Source organism: Pygocentrus nattereri, chromosome 11 (genome assembly GCF_015220715.1).
Source record: "Pygocentrus nattereri isolate fPygNat1 chromosome 11, fPygNat1.pri, whole genome shotgun sequence".
Lineage (NCBI taxonomy): Eukaryota > Metazoa > Chordata > Actinopteri > Characiformes > Serrasalmidae > Pygocentrus > Pygocentrus nattereri.
In genome coordinates this window covers 8,257,850-8,273,924 of record NC_051221.1, presented here as the reverse complement: position 1 = coordinate 8,273,924, position 16,075 = coordinate 8,257,850, and the positions used below count along the sequence as shown (strand labels likewise).

At 41.0% G+C, this 16,075-nt stretch overlaps 1 long non-coding RNA gene across 1 annotated transcript in view; it reads right to left on the bottom strand.

The window, feature by feature from the left end:
• Positions 1 to 1,618: 1,618 nt before the first annotated feature.
• Positions 1,619 to 16,075, bottom strand: part of LOC108436841 — a 44,573-nt gene continuing 30,116 nt past the window's right edge. The window contains exons 2-3 of the long non-coding RNA XR_001858554.2: positions 4,359 to 4,482; positions 1,619 to 2,087 (exon numbers count right to left, since the gene is read on the bottom strand). This is a non-coding gene — a long non-coding RNA (uncharacterized LOC108436841). The remainder of the gene's footprint in view (positions 2,088 to 4,358; positions 4,483 to 16,075) is intronic.

Here is a 16,075-nt window from a genome sequence, read left to right as displayed (position 1 = left end):
GGAGGATAATATGGGAGAGTATAATGAGACTCAGCTGCGCTTCTAATCAAAGGAAGATGGGGGGAAATGTAATAAGAGCGGAGCAAAAAGATCAGAATATTTCTGCATATGTTACTACTTGGGCCTTCCAGAGCTTTTTGCACTTAGCCTGCACTGCTAAGATTTACCTGATGGCACTGGGTTGACAATATTTGTTATAAATGTTTTTTTGTTGTAAATTTGTTGTAAATTCCAAATTGGATGCCTGCAACACTGCAAAATTTTGGTACAGGAGCATGTACCACTGAGATGTTTATCTCCTTTCCTTATATATAAATATCATAATGCACCACACATTGCCAATAGCACCTACAGTCTGTGATAACACAACCATGCTGTTGTAAGTTACAAAATGTGGGCTGGTGTTGCCATGTTGAAGTAAGCATGGACATCTCTGAAAAAGACGTCATCTAGAAGGCAGCATGGTGCTCCAAAATGTGTATATTTCTTTCAGCATTAATGGTGCCTTCACAGATATGTAGGTTACCCCCCCCCCCAAAAAAACCCATACAATGACAGACACTGGCTTTTGAACTACTCATTTCCACTGTGCATCAGTGTATTTCAGTTGAGGTCAAGCCCAAAGAAGTCGGCAGTGTTTCTGCATCTTATTGACATGTGGCGTACACTGTGCAGAGTACAGTCTTATCTTGCAAAGATTGCTGATTTTAAAATCTCTGGTTACTCGCTGACGCATTTAGATTAAAAAAAAGCTCTATCCTTTATAATAATAATAATAATAATAATAATAATAGAATAAGCAAAATAATCTTTACACTACAAGGATTTTAACAAGTACTGCACATTGATTATTGCACAAGAAGTATTGCACATGAGGTATTATTCTATTTCAAAGGGGAAGCAGTGAGCCTCGACCTATCCTTGCTTATAAAGGACTAGACCTTTTCTCTGTGCTCCTTTTATACCTCAGCACGATTGTACCACTCTTTAAGGTGTTTTCTGAACATTACACAATGTTCCCAGTGTTAGGTTATCCTGTTCTTACACATTCATTCATATGGTTTATATCAAAGGGTAAAGAAAGCGTGGAGGTTGTGACTAATTGTTGTAGTCACTTTACAAATATAAATATATTTGTACATATTACATAGGTCCCTATATTTTGTGTATTTTTTGTGTAGGTGTAAAATAGTTAAATTTCAGTATTTTCTTGTATTTTTATTTTCACGTTGTTTACTTTCTGTAGAGTGATTTCTTAAGTGAAACTGAATACGTAGCTCGCATCTACCACTTTTGGCCTGTTTATGTACATGTTTTAGTTAACTACTGTTACCATTAATTATATTGGATTACTTGGCTTTCATGGACTGATCCTATCCTATGCCAATTAAATAGGATTGATGCCAAAGCTCTTCCAATTCATGCGACTTCCATAATTTCAATGTACCTGACTTCATCTTCTGACTTCAAGGCTGTTTGAGAGGTGGGTTTTCACTGGAAACTTGGTAAAACCGAGACCACCTGAAAGCAGCATGAAATTTTAGGTCGACAACATAACTGTCAATCACATTTGATTTAAAAGAGGTGAAACTTTTATTGTGAGAAAGAAATGTCAAAATGTCTCAAAGCCTTTCGTGAAGTTCTAGATACATCACAGACTGTGAATATGAGCCATTGTTTATCAGGTTTCAGTCATGTTAGAAATGGAACACAATGGCAGCTCAATGTCGCTCGCTTTACTGAAAGAGACTGTAAAAGTGTTACATACAGGGTGAAATATACAGTATAGTCCGCTACACGCTTGAGATGAAATGAAAAGTCTTTTACAAACATTAAATGTCTGTGGGATACAGCAAAACACTGGTCATGTGCACTAGCGGTAGCTTAGCGCTAACATACCATTGAAAATCCAGTATGGGTGCTAGCTCGAATTAGCATTACCATAGAGGAGGGTTTTTTTTTTCTTCATCATGTTTTGACATTTAGCAGCCTGAACTTATAGCTCTAATAGCCACAGGTTGTACATCATAATCCCAGGGTTCTCCTTAGCTCCTCACTGAGCCTTCTGCAGAAGATGATGCCTGGCCCTGAGCAGAGAAAGAGGAAGATGATGTAATGTGTCTGATACATGAGGTGGAATGTTCCCTGTAGTAGTATTATGGTCTGCTTTTTTTTATCTCCCCCAAACCTCAAGAGCGGCCCGTTCCTGGCAGACTAAACACGTCTGTACACCACAACAAACCGTACAGGCCTAGCCCACATGAACAGAGGGGTGAGAGAAAAAACGCTTGGGAAAGTGTGCAGTTTGTCTATCCTGCACTTGAGCCACGCGCTTTGCTCATGCTATCGTTGTGAGACGTCGCTGTCTTCGTCTCTTTTCTGCAGCCAGAGTTTTCCAGGATCTCTGAAACAGCAGCTCAGTGATGACTGTAAAAAAACATGGTGAAGCTCTCAGCTGTAGCTGACCCTGCAGCAGCGGAAGGGGCTTGGAGTGGGTTTTCACAGTGAAGGACGCTCTTCTTTGTCTTCTGTAGTGAAGGACACTACATTTGTGGCATGTGTGCTTGTTTTTATTTCACAGAAAACATCTGCCTGTGAAGATGTCATAAACCAAGAATGTTAAGGAGATAGAAGAGAGGCCGATTGTGGACTTTATGCCTAAGAACCCAAACCAAAGTGGTAGGGCTGTTTGTGGGTGTTTTGTCTCGAACACAGGCCTGTGGTCCTGATATTTACCCAGTACAAAAATAGCTTTTGCCTTTTAGGGTCATTGTTGATCGAAGCACCTCCCCCTCAGACATCAAGCTGTCCGCCTCATCTCAGCCAAAATACAAATCCCTGCAGATAAGAACACTACATCACCCAGACGTTTCACATGCACGCTCTCCCACTGGATTACTGGCTTATTTCTTCATTAAAACAGCATGAGCAGCAGGGTCCTCTTTCCAAAATGAATCGTACAGGTCTACAATGAATCACTGTTAGATGGTCCCGTCTGAATCGCTTTCTCTACCGCATAACAACATGTTTCAGGCTGAGGTGGTCTTTCTAAACTAGGCCCTGGGCTGTGTATAGATGGGCTGTGATATGGTTGGAGAACTGAGTCAGCTAATCTGAAGTTTTAGTACATTACAGATAAAACATCCTAAAACTTCAGCTGGATTAGCTATTTTACTAGCATATTTACCATTAAGCACACAAGCTAACCAGCCATTTTAAGTTAATTTGTCTCCGTTTTTGCATGTAGCGCTTCAGTTCTAGCCTCTGGCCTTAAGAAGGGCTTTGTCTGTAATGAAAAGCTCATTATTTGAGGCAGTTTGGGTCTTATAGGTGTTTTATTAGGGCATAACTTTCATACAATGCAATGTCTGCAGCTAATAACGGGACTCACTGGCTAACGACTCAACTTAGACTTGTAAAATTTCAGCTTTGGAAATTAGAACTGACACCCTTAAGGTTCGATACACTTTCAAATAATGAGCCTTTCTTTTGAATAAAACATTCTAATGGACAGAAGTGCAGCACACAGTAAACATGTTTAAAAGAAAGGGGGAAAACTACATGAAATGGCAACCTAGCGTGTAGTTTGGATACACTATCTAGCACAATGCTAGCAACACTCTTAAAAAAAGTTGGTTCTTAACCGTGAGCACTCAAAGAACCCTTTGCATGCTTAAAGGGTTCTTTGCATGGTTAAAGGGTTCTTCAGAAAGTGGTTCTATATAGCACCAAAATGGGCTCTTTTAACGTAACAAGCCTGACGTCATAACAGTAGAAGAACCCATTTTGGTGCCATATAGAACCTTATACAGCACATCCTCTATCAATCTGAAGAACCCTTTCACCATGCGAAGAACCCTTTAATCATACAAAGGGTTCTCAGAATGCTCATGGTTCCATATAGAGCCATTCATTTTACCAAAGAACCATTGGAAAACCATCATTTTTAAGTGTATGTAAATTATGATTTTGCATATATTTTGCTTAGTATCATCTTATTTAATGTGGTGGGTTCAAATAAATCACAACGTAATCCTTGTAAGTATTTAAAAGCTTATTTGTCTGTTTACTGTGGAACTGCAGTTTGAACTGATTCAGTAGAATGGTCCATATACAATGTTTACACATTACATGGCACTCTTTTATTCCAGAAAAAAGCTAAGTTTTCCAGGATATGGGCTCTTTAAATGCACCTTTAGTGTTAGATTGACATTGCAGAACGTCTGCCTTGTGGATAATGCCTTTCTGTGCTGTCTCCGTGTGATGCCACAGGTGTGTGAGAAACTCAGGAGGCAGGGCCTGATCGGAAATATCAGTAACATGGCCTTTTTGGGAAGCGATAATGTAATTGGAGTTACCAAAGATGAGTCTGATCCAGACATCCAGGGTGAGGACACGTCTGTGGTCGCACCTTGATGCCACACAGCACATCTGCTGCAGAGAGGTGAGCCTGAATCATAGCAAACAGTCAGCAGGCTGAGCCTGAGAGAGAGAGAGAGAGAGAGAGAGAGAGAGAAAGAACAGTCTTTATACAGGGGTATTCCCAAAGGATGCTGCTGCTTTCCCTCCCTTATTGCTGGAATTTAATGAGACCTAAGAGGCTGAGCAGTTCTTTCCAAAGTAATGTTGAGAAGCCCGTCGCATACGTTAATGCTTTCAGCCGCTGGTATACGACTTCATACCAGTCTGAATTTTGCCATGTTTTGCTTTGCTGAGGCTCGGCCTTTATGTGCTGTAGGCTGGTTTATAGAGCTGGAAAGTAGAGCAACTCCTGACTTATTATTCCATACTGCATTACCAGCAGTAAATCTGTTTTGCATCAGATTTACATGAAGTTTAACACGTCTGCTGTGGTCTGCTCTTTTACAGTCTTCAGCCTCTGAGTCGGGCCTTTTTTTATTTTTAAATGAATACAGTCAAAAAAAAAAGAGTAAAACTCTTTATTCTCTGGCACAGAAAATGTCCACAATCAGAGAGGGAGTTTGTTTTTTCCCTTTTCTGAGACTAGTTTATGGGAACGACATCAAAAAAAACATGAATAAGGCTCTGAAATCAACCATTTGGCTTTTTAGCCAGTCGCGACAATAAAACAATTATAATCCCACAACAGACACAGACACTGTGTTGTTACAACGTGACACAGTGACAAGCTTGCATTTTACTGTTAATGCACTCACATTAATCATCTGCTTTGCGCCACTATTGGAAAAAGAAAAGCTGTCGAACTCTAGTTAATGTTAAATTGTCCTGACCACCCCAACTCCCGCCCGCCAGGCTTTCCCTTCAAAACAAAGGAAATTCTTTCCCCAACTGTAGCCAGTGCGCGTTCCAAACCCAAGAGTAATGCTAAGTGCTCTCACCGAGTCTCACCCTGCGGCACCCACCACTTCCTACCATTAAAACGTCTGGATTCCTGCACCTGAAGCTGTTAACACAGCTGAGGAGACCCAACCCTGTGCGTGTAACGATGCAGGTCACAGGTCAGCTGTAGCTGCTAATGTGCCTGACCAGGCATGGAAGCTAGAGGCAATCTCATGTTAACTGTCATCATTATCATATTTACCCCGAGGCACTCTTTCGCTCAAAGGACGTTTGAAGTGACACTGTACATAAAGAGCAGATAAACTAATAATACAATAGGGACTCTGAAAGAAGACGAGAACAAAAGACAAAAAAAAGACAAAAGCGGAAAAAGAGCAGATGAACCACCAACATATGCATAGTAATACAGAGAAAAGATCAAAAAGAGAACAAACCAAAAGACAATAAACAAAACAATATGAAAACTTGAAAAAAGGGCAGAATAACTAGCCTAACAAAACAATAAAGCAACAGAATATAAATGAATGAGACAAAAAGGACAAGCAAAACAGTATGAACATAAAACCAACATGCTTAGCGCAGTAAATAAGACATTGACAACTCCTTCACTCCCCATTTTTGTGGTTTTATGTGCCAAAATCAGTCATTATTCATTTCAACATGACCGTTTTTATCCACTATTTGACTGTTTTTGTTACTGTGCATACTGTACCTTGGCTGCCTGTATTGTATCTTGTTTAGAAAGCAATCCAAGCTGAAACGTGTAAATTTCCCTTCACAGCAATTGGCAGACACTCTTATCCAGGGCAATTTACAGTGTGATCATTTTACACAGGCAGTGTTAGGAGTCTTGCCCAAGGACTATTTTTGGTATAGTGTAGGGTGCTCACCCAGGCGGGGATTGAACCCGTCTACTCCTAGAAGGCAGAGGTGTTACCCACTACGCTGTACCAATCACCATGTGTTGGATGTTGTGACATCACAAAAACACTTTATTCAAAACAGGCTGTTTTTCAGCTTAGACATGGACTGGAAAAGGAATGGTACACTGTTGATGCATCACATCAAACTATTTCAAACGAGGTGAGGAAAGTTTATTTTCCCATGACATGAACCATTTAGATGCCCTAAAATGCTAATGACTGGGTTTAAAGTTGAGATTTGAAAGCTGATATAGTGGCAGGCCTAATACTGAGTGGTGGGCTGTTCCATCTATCGCAAAGGCAAGGCTGTAAATGTAATTGATAGGCAGATCTCAGTGGTCTTAAGCTAGAATGGAGGGAGAGTAAATCAGTAATGTAAGAAGGGGCAAGGCTTAAAAAACAAATAATAAAGTCTTGAAATAAATCTGTGAATTGAACAAGGAGCCAGCAGAGAGAAGGGAGAAAGCAGGGTAATGTGTTCCCTCTTTTTAGTCCCCCTGCATGTTGAACAAGCCGTAGGCACAGTAGAGAAGACGGTCGTATGCAGAAACTTGAACAAAAGGGGAAATCAGTTAACGCATTCTTCACTGAGAACCAATGCTTTTTTTCTGCAAATGTTCTGTGCCATAACTTTTGCGCAGGACATATATAATGCCCCACTCCGGACCCCAATATGTTAAATTCAGGGAATAAACCGTAATTATGCTTAAAAATGTGCAGGAAGTGTGATTATGTGCTTCAAAACAGGTAATTTGATCAGAGGTGGCCCTAAAGCAACAATCAAAACTACTGCTTTACATTGTCAATATATTTTTTACAATATGATTTTATTAAAAAGTAAAGAACTTCTGCTTTAAAAAGAACTCCAGTGCTAATTGCTGTTATGATCTTATTTACTGTATTGTAAACCATGATAGCAGGGCTCTCAAACTATTGCTCTGAAGAATGTGCTCAGGATCTTTGAACTGATCTGAAGATCCATTAAAATGTCAAAACCTCAGGGGAGGATGGCTGAGGCGAAACCCAACCGTTGACCTTTGATCCCTTCTGAATGGCAGGATGGGCCTATAAAACTGCAAAGGCAGGAGCTTTGTAAAGACATCAAAAGTCAGTGGCCCAGATAAGTGGCATTCAAAGGAGGGAAAATACAGTGGTGGGGAGAGCGTGAGGGAGAAAGTGCTAATGTAAACCCCCAAATTCAGTGTTTAGTCTGCTTCCACTTATCTCTGCTTGCACTGGAACCTCTGTTTACTGACAAGAAAGGCAGGCCCATTATTAAGCTGTGAACCCGTCACTAAAATCCCCAGCTGGAAAGCCCTAAAGATCCTCCTAGAGCAGTGGGTGCTGCTTTTAATCGTGTGAAAGTGCTGTGTGCAGAGGTGATTTAAATTAAACCACAAGCCCAGGTGTTTAAATGCAGGAAAAACTTGGAAATAACTGTCCAGGACTATGTCAGTGGACCCCAAAACTCATCTGTAGTTCAACTCTTGCACCAGGGATCCCCTAAAGTTTTGGGATGCTCACATTTTCCAAAGAGATTAAGGATGAGGCCTAGGTGTCATCTGCCGTCTGTATCTTGTTTTGTAGCCTCAGGGGTTCTCCTGTCCTATAGAGCAGTGGGGTATTATGGGAAAGCCAGGCCTGTATATTAATGCCCATTGATGATCTACAGCTCCCAGGGAATGGACATCATGCTTTCATCTCTCTAGGCTTTACTGTGCACCTGAGGCAGCAAGCCTCTGCTTTCCTCCAGCTCAGGATGATGCAGGGCAGGAAGAGAGGGGAAGGAAGTGAAGGCAGTGTGGGTCAGTGTCAGGCTCAGGTTAGAGAGAACATCTGCCCTGCAGATTCAGTGAAGAGATTGACTGTACTTGTGCCCATGTGTAGACCAATTCAGCCACTTGAATTCAGCTTGTAATTCTGTTTGTGCCTGTGGTTACACTCAGGTATGGGTTCATTCTTGTGCCTTGACTTGCACTAGTGTACATGCTTTTGCATATACTTATGTTTCCCCTAATTCAAGTGCTCATTTCAGGGCCTTGCTTGTGCCTGTGCTTCCTCTAGACCAAGTGTTCATTCCATTACACATATGTGCGCTAGTGTATATTCTCATTCTAGTGCATATGCTTGTGCCCATGCTGGCACTACTGCTTACTCCAGTGCCCATCCATGCTTAGTGCAAGTACCCACACTTGTGCTAGTGCAAGGGCAATTCCAGTGCCCCTGCTTGTGCCTATGCTTGTACCAGATGAAGTGCTCATTCAGTTACCCATACTTGCGCTAGTGCACATGGTCATCCCAGTACCCTAGCTTGGCCCAAGGCTTGTGCTAGTGCAAGGTCTTATTCCAGTGCCCTTGCTTGTGCTTGTGCTTGCTCTAGACCAAGTGCTCATTCTAGTGCCCATGCTTGCTCACTCCAGTGTTCATGGTTGCACTAGTGTAAGTGCTCATTCTAGTATATATGTTTGTGCTCATGCGTGCACTACTGCTCACTCCAGCGCCCATTCTTAGTTAACATTAGTGCAAGTGCTTATTCCAGTGCCCTTGACTGTGTCCACGCTTGTGCTAGTGCAGGTGCTCATACTAGAGCCCACTTTCCTGCTTTTGCCCATGGTTTTACTGGTGTCCATGTTTTTGTTTGCCTTGGCACTCTGTTACCAATAAGCTTCAGTGTCAGGCTCTTGTCTGAAGCATCAGTTTGGCGGGTCTGTCCCGCTGGAAAAAAACAACATAGAAACCCATAAGTTTAACATGTGACCCATGACTGATTCCAGATGCATCTCATGATTTCCTTATGGAACCTAAAGGTGCTACACAGGAAACTAGTGGTCTCTAATGGTAACCATTAAGCCAATTCTGATCATGAAGGTTTTAACCTTAAACGGTTTTAACTCTAAAGGTTCTAATGGTCTTTTTCAGCAGGGTGCTCAGCATTCTTTCACTAGTGTACACGCTCATGCTTGTGCCAGTGTCCATGCCAATGTTCGCTCCAGTGATCAGGCATGTGCCTTTCTCATTGTATGTGCCATGCACTAGTGTATGTAGTTGTGCCCATATTTGTACTAGTGCTAGTGCCCATGTTGGTGCTTGCTCTCATATGTGTAGTTTTACTTGTGCCCAAATTTATGCTAATGGTTGTGCTCACGCTCCTGCTCGTGACCTGGCCTCTGGAGACTTGCCACGGGGTCAGCTGGGAGGAAAAGGCCTCTTCAGTCCAGTGACAGGCTCTGCATTGTGTTCACTGGCCTCATTTTTTGCTCTGATTGAAAAATCATGGCACAGTTTTCACCGCAAGATCTAACGACTTGGTCAGCCAGCCTGTAAATCTAATGCACAATGTAATTGTGGCAGAGATGAAGAGGGGGAATACTGGGGTTCAATCACTTTCCTGTCCCTAAATCTTAATCCCAATCCTATAAAAGGAAACCACAGGGCCAGGCAGTAAGGGCTAGTTTCCACATACTCTGGTGGGAGCTGTACCCCAGCAGTGCCACCCTCAAAACTGCATAAAAACCCTTACTACATAAACACAGAGGCCAGAGCAGGAGTCACATTTAGACCAAATTTACTCCCGCCATTAAACCTGTGTGCCTGTGTGATATATATTTCCCGCGCAATTCCCACACATGAAAGCTATTGCATAAATAAACCTGTTCCAACAGACCAAATGACTGTTGAAAGACAGACAGGCCGGTGGCAGGAATAAAAGGAGGGTGGGAGGAGGGGGCACAAAAGTACCTTTCAATATCCACAGAACAAAAATAGCTTGAGTTGCTGAATGGAAAAGATATGAGGGGGGGCTTGTAAAATCAGGGGAGTAAGAATCCGAGAAGCCAGGGCCCATATGGCAGAAGTCACGGGCTGTAATTGCTCCCAGGCCTGGTGGAGTGAGCGGGAGGGAGAGAGGGAGAATAGGTAGCTGTACAAACACGGCCATGAATCATAGGGCAGCGCTCTTTTCCTGTTAGACTGAACACTCAAAGGCCATATTTGGACAGTCTAAATCCTCCAAGGTTTGCTTCATGTTTAAGGCTCAATAAATGGACAAAACAACTTCACTCAGCTAAAAACAACAGCAGGCAGTCTTGAGGCCTTCAAATCGTCAGGCATCTTTTTGACATTACTTAATTTTAGTGGTTGTGATGTGAGAAAGTCATTCAAAGTGGTTTGGTGCAAAATGGTTCCCTGTAGGGAAACTTACAGACTTAGATGTCTTTACAGTGGTGGTGACAGGAACCAGGGGTCACAGTGACTACAACACAAATATTGCCATTTTATTTACTATCCAAAACCACCAAGTTTTACATGTAATGTTGATGAAAAAATGCCTGTACCTCCCCACCATGAATGCACATTTTAGGCCAAATCAGCTTCTCAGAACTATAGTAATCCTATTATCTCAGACATCAGGTAGAGTACTCATAAATGTGTGATATTATAGACAGTTTGCCTGATGCTAATTTATAGATAGACGCTTCCATTATGTCATAGCATCCTAGCTTCAGTGCAGCAATAAAAAAAAAAAAAAAAAACTTTGGACACCACACATATCTTGGCTGATTGACTGCATTGGGACTAAGTGGGAAGTCTGTAAATTTAAAAGAGAATTTCACAAATTGTTCAAAACATCTGCATAATTCAACGTTTGAGACGTAATCAAAGTCATTCAGAGTGGTTTGGTGTGAAATGTTCTGTTCTAGAGAAGCTTACCGAGTCAGAGTTGTTCACAGTGGTGGTGATAGGAACCAGACGTCTGACGAGTTTAATGACTCTAAAAACTCTTAACGACTTACATGAAGTGGTTATGAATAAGCTACTTTTCCATATAACATTACATAAACACTCAGATGACACATTTAGGTTCACTGGTGAATTTGGACAGTAAATAAAATGGTTATATGTGTTGTAGACATTGTGGCGTATGGTTCCTATCACCACCACTGTAAAGAAACCAGCGTCTGTAAGTTTCTCTATAGCGAACCACTTCACACCAAACCGCTCTGACGACTTTACTTGCATCTCAAAGACTGAACTATTCAGAGATTTAAAAAAAAATGGTGGAATTCCCCTTTAAAACGAAATCTGAACAGCCGCCCTAACGCCAGCAATGTAGCTGTCAGTGTGGGCAGTGAATAACTCAGTAAACTGGTGCTCTAATTGCTGTGCAGTTCCACTGACCATGCAAGAGGAGGGACAGGCCTTGGCACAAAAGGACAAGAGTACATGCCCATTATAGCCACGCGGGCCTAAATAATGAAACTCACAGAGCTGCACAATCACATTGGGGACCACTGAGTTCCAGGAATGCTGCATTACGCATCCAGAGGAAGAGAGAGTGATAGAGGCCGTATGTATGGGAGACAGAGATGGAGGGAGGTGCCAACATTTTGAGCTTCAATGCCTAATGTCATTTGCAGGGTAAATTGAAGAGCAAAGTGAATCGAGACTGTGTGATACAGATTAAGTCTTTTTAGGTCGTCCGTCAGTGGAGGCAGGCCGGGTCGTTCTACCGCTGCTCTGTTTACTCGTATGATGGGATGATTTTGATTACGTTCTGAGGAGGACAGATCAAAACAGATGGAGAGGGAGCCTCCTGTCTCTCCTACAGTCCCAGTGTGATTCTCATGCATGCTCTGAAACAAGCTTCACCATTTAAATGTGTTAAACGGTTGCACACGAATAAAATACGCTGCACAAACACAGACTTTTGCTTCTTTTGGCAACAACTGTGATGATGTAACACATTTAATTCATCTGCAACCGTTTGAATCATGTAAGTTGAGTGTTTTTCTGAGTGAATTACCTCACATTAAGGGCTTGTTTCTGACAGAATGTGAAACTTGTGTTTCTGCATATAGTGCTCACATCTCAGTCAGTCAACATGGTGTGAGGGGAAACGCTACATTTGTGTCTATATTGTTTGAGATTTATTATTATAATCAAACGACTTTTCCAGTGGTACTGCAAAAAGTGATAACTAGTGAAAACATAAAAGGGTCATTCTACAGAAACGTCCATTTTTAAAAAATCCATCCACCCACAGGAGTCAGTGGTGTTACTGATCGTCATTGGTGTTACACATAAGAAACGTGACACCAGAGACATTTTAAAACAAAATAGCTGCTACTGAGCATCAAAACCACATGGGATATCCACTGAAACATGGAATCCAACCCAGTTTCCTATTTTTTTCACAGTTACCTCAGAATAAAGTCGGTCACACCAGTGACTTCAACTAAAGGGCTCATATGAAATCATGAGCTAAATGAGAAAATCTCTGATAACTGAAAGACACAGCGGACGCACCATGTGCTTTTCTTCAAAACAGGCAAAAGGAAGTCAAGTGATGTCATCAGTGTGACTTTTATTTCAAAATAAGAGTTTTTACGTTATGAGGTAACACCGGTGACATGTCTGCTGGGGACCACAACTTTCATTGTATATTTTATAATATTTATTTGGCTTTTTCATGTAAATCAAATCATACATTTCGTAGTCATGTGTAGATTTTTGCAATTAAAATGGCAGAAAATATTTTTTTTTTACCTCAATATATGACACTCACCCTTTACACATGACTGTGAAGATGAGCACTTCTGTGGTGCTTGTAATTCTATATAATTAATTTAAAGACTGTATTCCTAAGTTGATGCTCAAGAAGGTGTAACTGTTAAAATAACATTGATTTATTTTGAAACATAAATAAATTGTAACTTTATGTTTTTGTAACTTTATGTTTTTGAAGTGTCATATATTGGTAAATGTTATGGACACAAAAATGGACGTTTCCATAAAATGACTCAAAAATATTAACTGAAAACACATATTTAGACTACTGAATTGTGCAGGTCTTAAAACTTTACACGTATTAGAGTTTGTTTAATGGAGTTGTTTCATTACTAAATATAGTTTAAATTCTTGAAATGCTGAGGGTAACATTGGCCAATCAGGAACTGTTTGTCTCCATGGTATCTAGGTAGATACAGCAAAGAAACTCTCTCATTAGTTAGGACTTCAGGAGCTGAAGAGAAGGCCTCAGGCACTAGATGAACTATCAGCATAACTTTGAAGTGACAGAGGAATCAGACGCTTTCATTTACAATTGGTGGAGCCAATTTCGTGAGTTTTCTAGACAGTGTCTAGATCCTGGATACGTCACTGACTGTTTATGGGTATGACTGTAATGAGAGGCTTATAAACTGCAGGTGTACAGTCTGATCTAAGCAGCATTGCTGTTCACAGGCAACTGAGGAACAGTAACACTTTACATAATCACACTAAAGCATGAGCATCACATTCACTGAATGTACGCTTTCAACCTTATGTTCCTATATCGTTCTCAAATATCTAAAAGCAGCTGCCACTGTTCTAAATACAGATGACACTGTTCCGAATGAAAGACTAGCTAGTTTACACTTTGTGACTGAAGACCCTGAAGTTTGTGCACCAATAATAAACTCTCTTTTGAAGTCATTCACATGTTTTACTAGCCATTCTAATCTAAAATTGAGGTCAGCTTGGTCTGGAATGTTAAATGTTTAATTGGCTTGATGATCCAACTTACTGTTCTTTATCATGGGTGGTTGGATAGTGTAGTGGTTAACACCTCTGCCTTCTACACTGTAGACTGGGGTTCAATCCCCACCTGGGCAGCACCCTACACTATACCAATAAGAGTCCTTGGGCAAGACTCCTAACACCACCTTGGCCTACCTGTGTAAAATGATCAAATTGTAAGTCGCTCTGGATAAGAACATCAGCCAAATGCTGTAAATGTATCATCTTCTTCTTCTTCAGTCAAAAATTCGCAACACTACTCTTCCTATAGCTTTCAAGCTAGAACCACAAAATCACAAATCCCTAGAGTCTACACTCCAAAAAGACTGCTTCTGCTTGTTTACCAGATTTACAGTGGTCCATTTTTTTTCCTGTTGGAATTGTTGAAATGCTCAACATCCTGAAACTGAGTAATGTCTCTGATATATAATGCTTATACCTCTACTTCTCATTCCACCACAGTCAGTATACACCTTTTAGTCAAATGGACACGCCTCTTATGTCGCACATAATACTATAAATAATGTAATAAAGTAGCTAGTAACACCTTAACAACCACCTGGGATACCATAGCAATGACCTAGCAGCACCTTTTCAAGCATTTAAGATAACAATACTAATGGCATTGCGACACCTTAGCAATCACCTGGAATAACATATCAATAACATAGCAAGTATATTAGCCAAATAGAGTTATCAAAAACAATCAACAGTTATCCAGCATTTCTTCTCGTTGTATCATGCAGACCATAAGCATCTGCTCTCATTATGTTGAAATAAAAATAGTGCAGTGCAAAATTAGTGCATAGAATGGTGAATGTCAGTGGACCCAACTTATCCCAGTCCAGTGCATTTTCTGCTCTGGGGCCATATTTTAGAAACTTCTTAAGTCTGAAATCTGATCTGTTTAGTCACCATGACAACTTCAGTTAGCACTGAATTTAGGACAGAAGCTAAAACAGAACAACAGTTCTTAAGTTCATATTATCACGATCACCTCCACTTTACTGGATTCATACGTACTTAAATCTCATGTACATACTGCAACTTTTCTATATTGTTTTAAATTATTAAAGTGTTTATTCTTTTATATAAATCGCTGCAACTGTAACAACTGCAATTCCCCCCTGGGATCAATAAAGGAATCTGAATCTGAATCTGATCCTCTAACTCCAGATTAGAAAATAGTACTACAGGAACATCCTAACTAGACGAAATCTCCTAAACGCTGTCCTAACTTTAAGATAAACCCAGAGCGTCTTCACTTCTGTTTAAACCGTCCGTTTCTATTGTTTAGTGCAGTGACCGGCAGCACAGTTTACTATAGCGAGCATAACAACGTTGCATTTATCTACATTGAAAACGGTGATTTCATTTTTTTCCTAACAGCGTTTTTAAAACCCCAGATGCTGCAGACATGATCACGCAAAGCGCTGCCACATTAGTCTCAACTCTCAGTTGGTCTGGCTTTGGTTTTATTTGGCCTTGTTTACCTCGGTAACGGTAACGTTAGCTGTCTGGCTAACTAGCTTGATTAACCTACGTGTTTAGTTTCAGATGTGCGCGTGTGGTCGGTTGCTAGGCAACAGAGACGACCGTTGATTGTCGACTTCGATGGAGTAAGTTAAGATTTCTTAACTTGAGATAAGACGCTGTAAGATGAGATAAAATCCCCAAACTAAGGTAAGATTTGCTTCTGTAATCCGAAGTTGTGAAAAAAAAAGCTCATCTTGACCCGTCAGATCTTGAGTTAAGACAAAAAGGACAAAAAGAGGAAGTTCCTGTAATACGGCCCCTGAACCATATTGCACTATGTGAGCAACCATCTTTCTCCAGACAGAAACTGTATCCACGACCTTGTGAACGACGCACACCGGGGATGTAAAGCGAGGCTGCTTTTCATTGATATACTGAGCTCAACCTTTTTAGGAGATAAAGTTTCAAAGACATGCACCTCATCTCGAAGGAATTTCTTCATGGGTAGGTGTACAAGTTGACTGCTGGAACGGCTACAGAGATAAATATGAGGACAGAGATTTATTGATCAGTCGGGGGGGCTGTAGAGATGGTTCAGAGTTTCCAGCAGCTGGGCCGCTAACTTTACAGAAAAATCCCCACCTGAATCACTCACCCTTCCTCCTCACATTCATTTATTATGGAAGCGTGCATGCCAAGAAGAAAGGTGCTTCCAAATCAGACAGAACTGGGAGAGCAAAGCAGAGCCTATTGCATTGCTTTCCTCCATTTAAGAAGCTTAAATAATAGCAATGTCC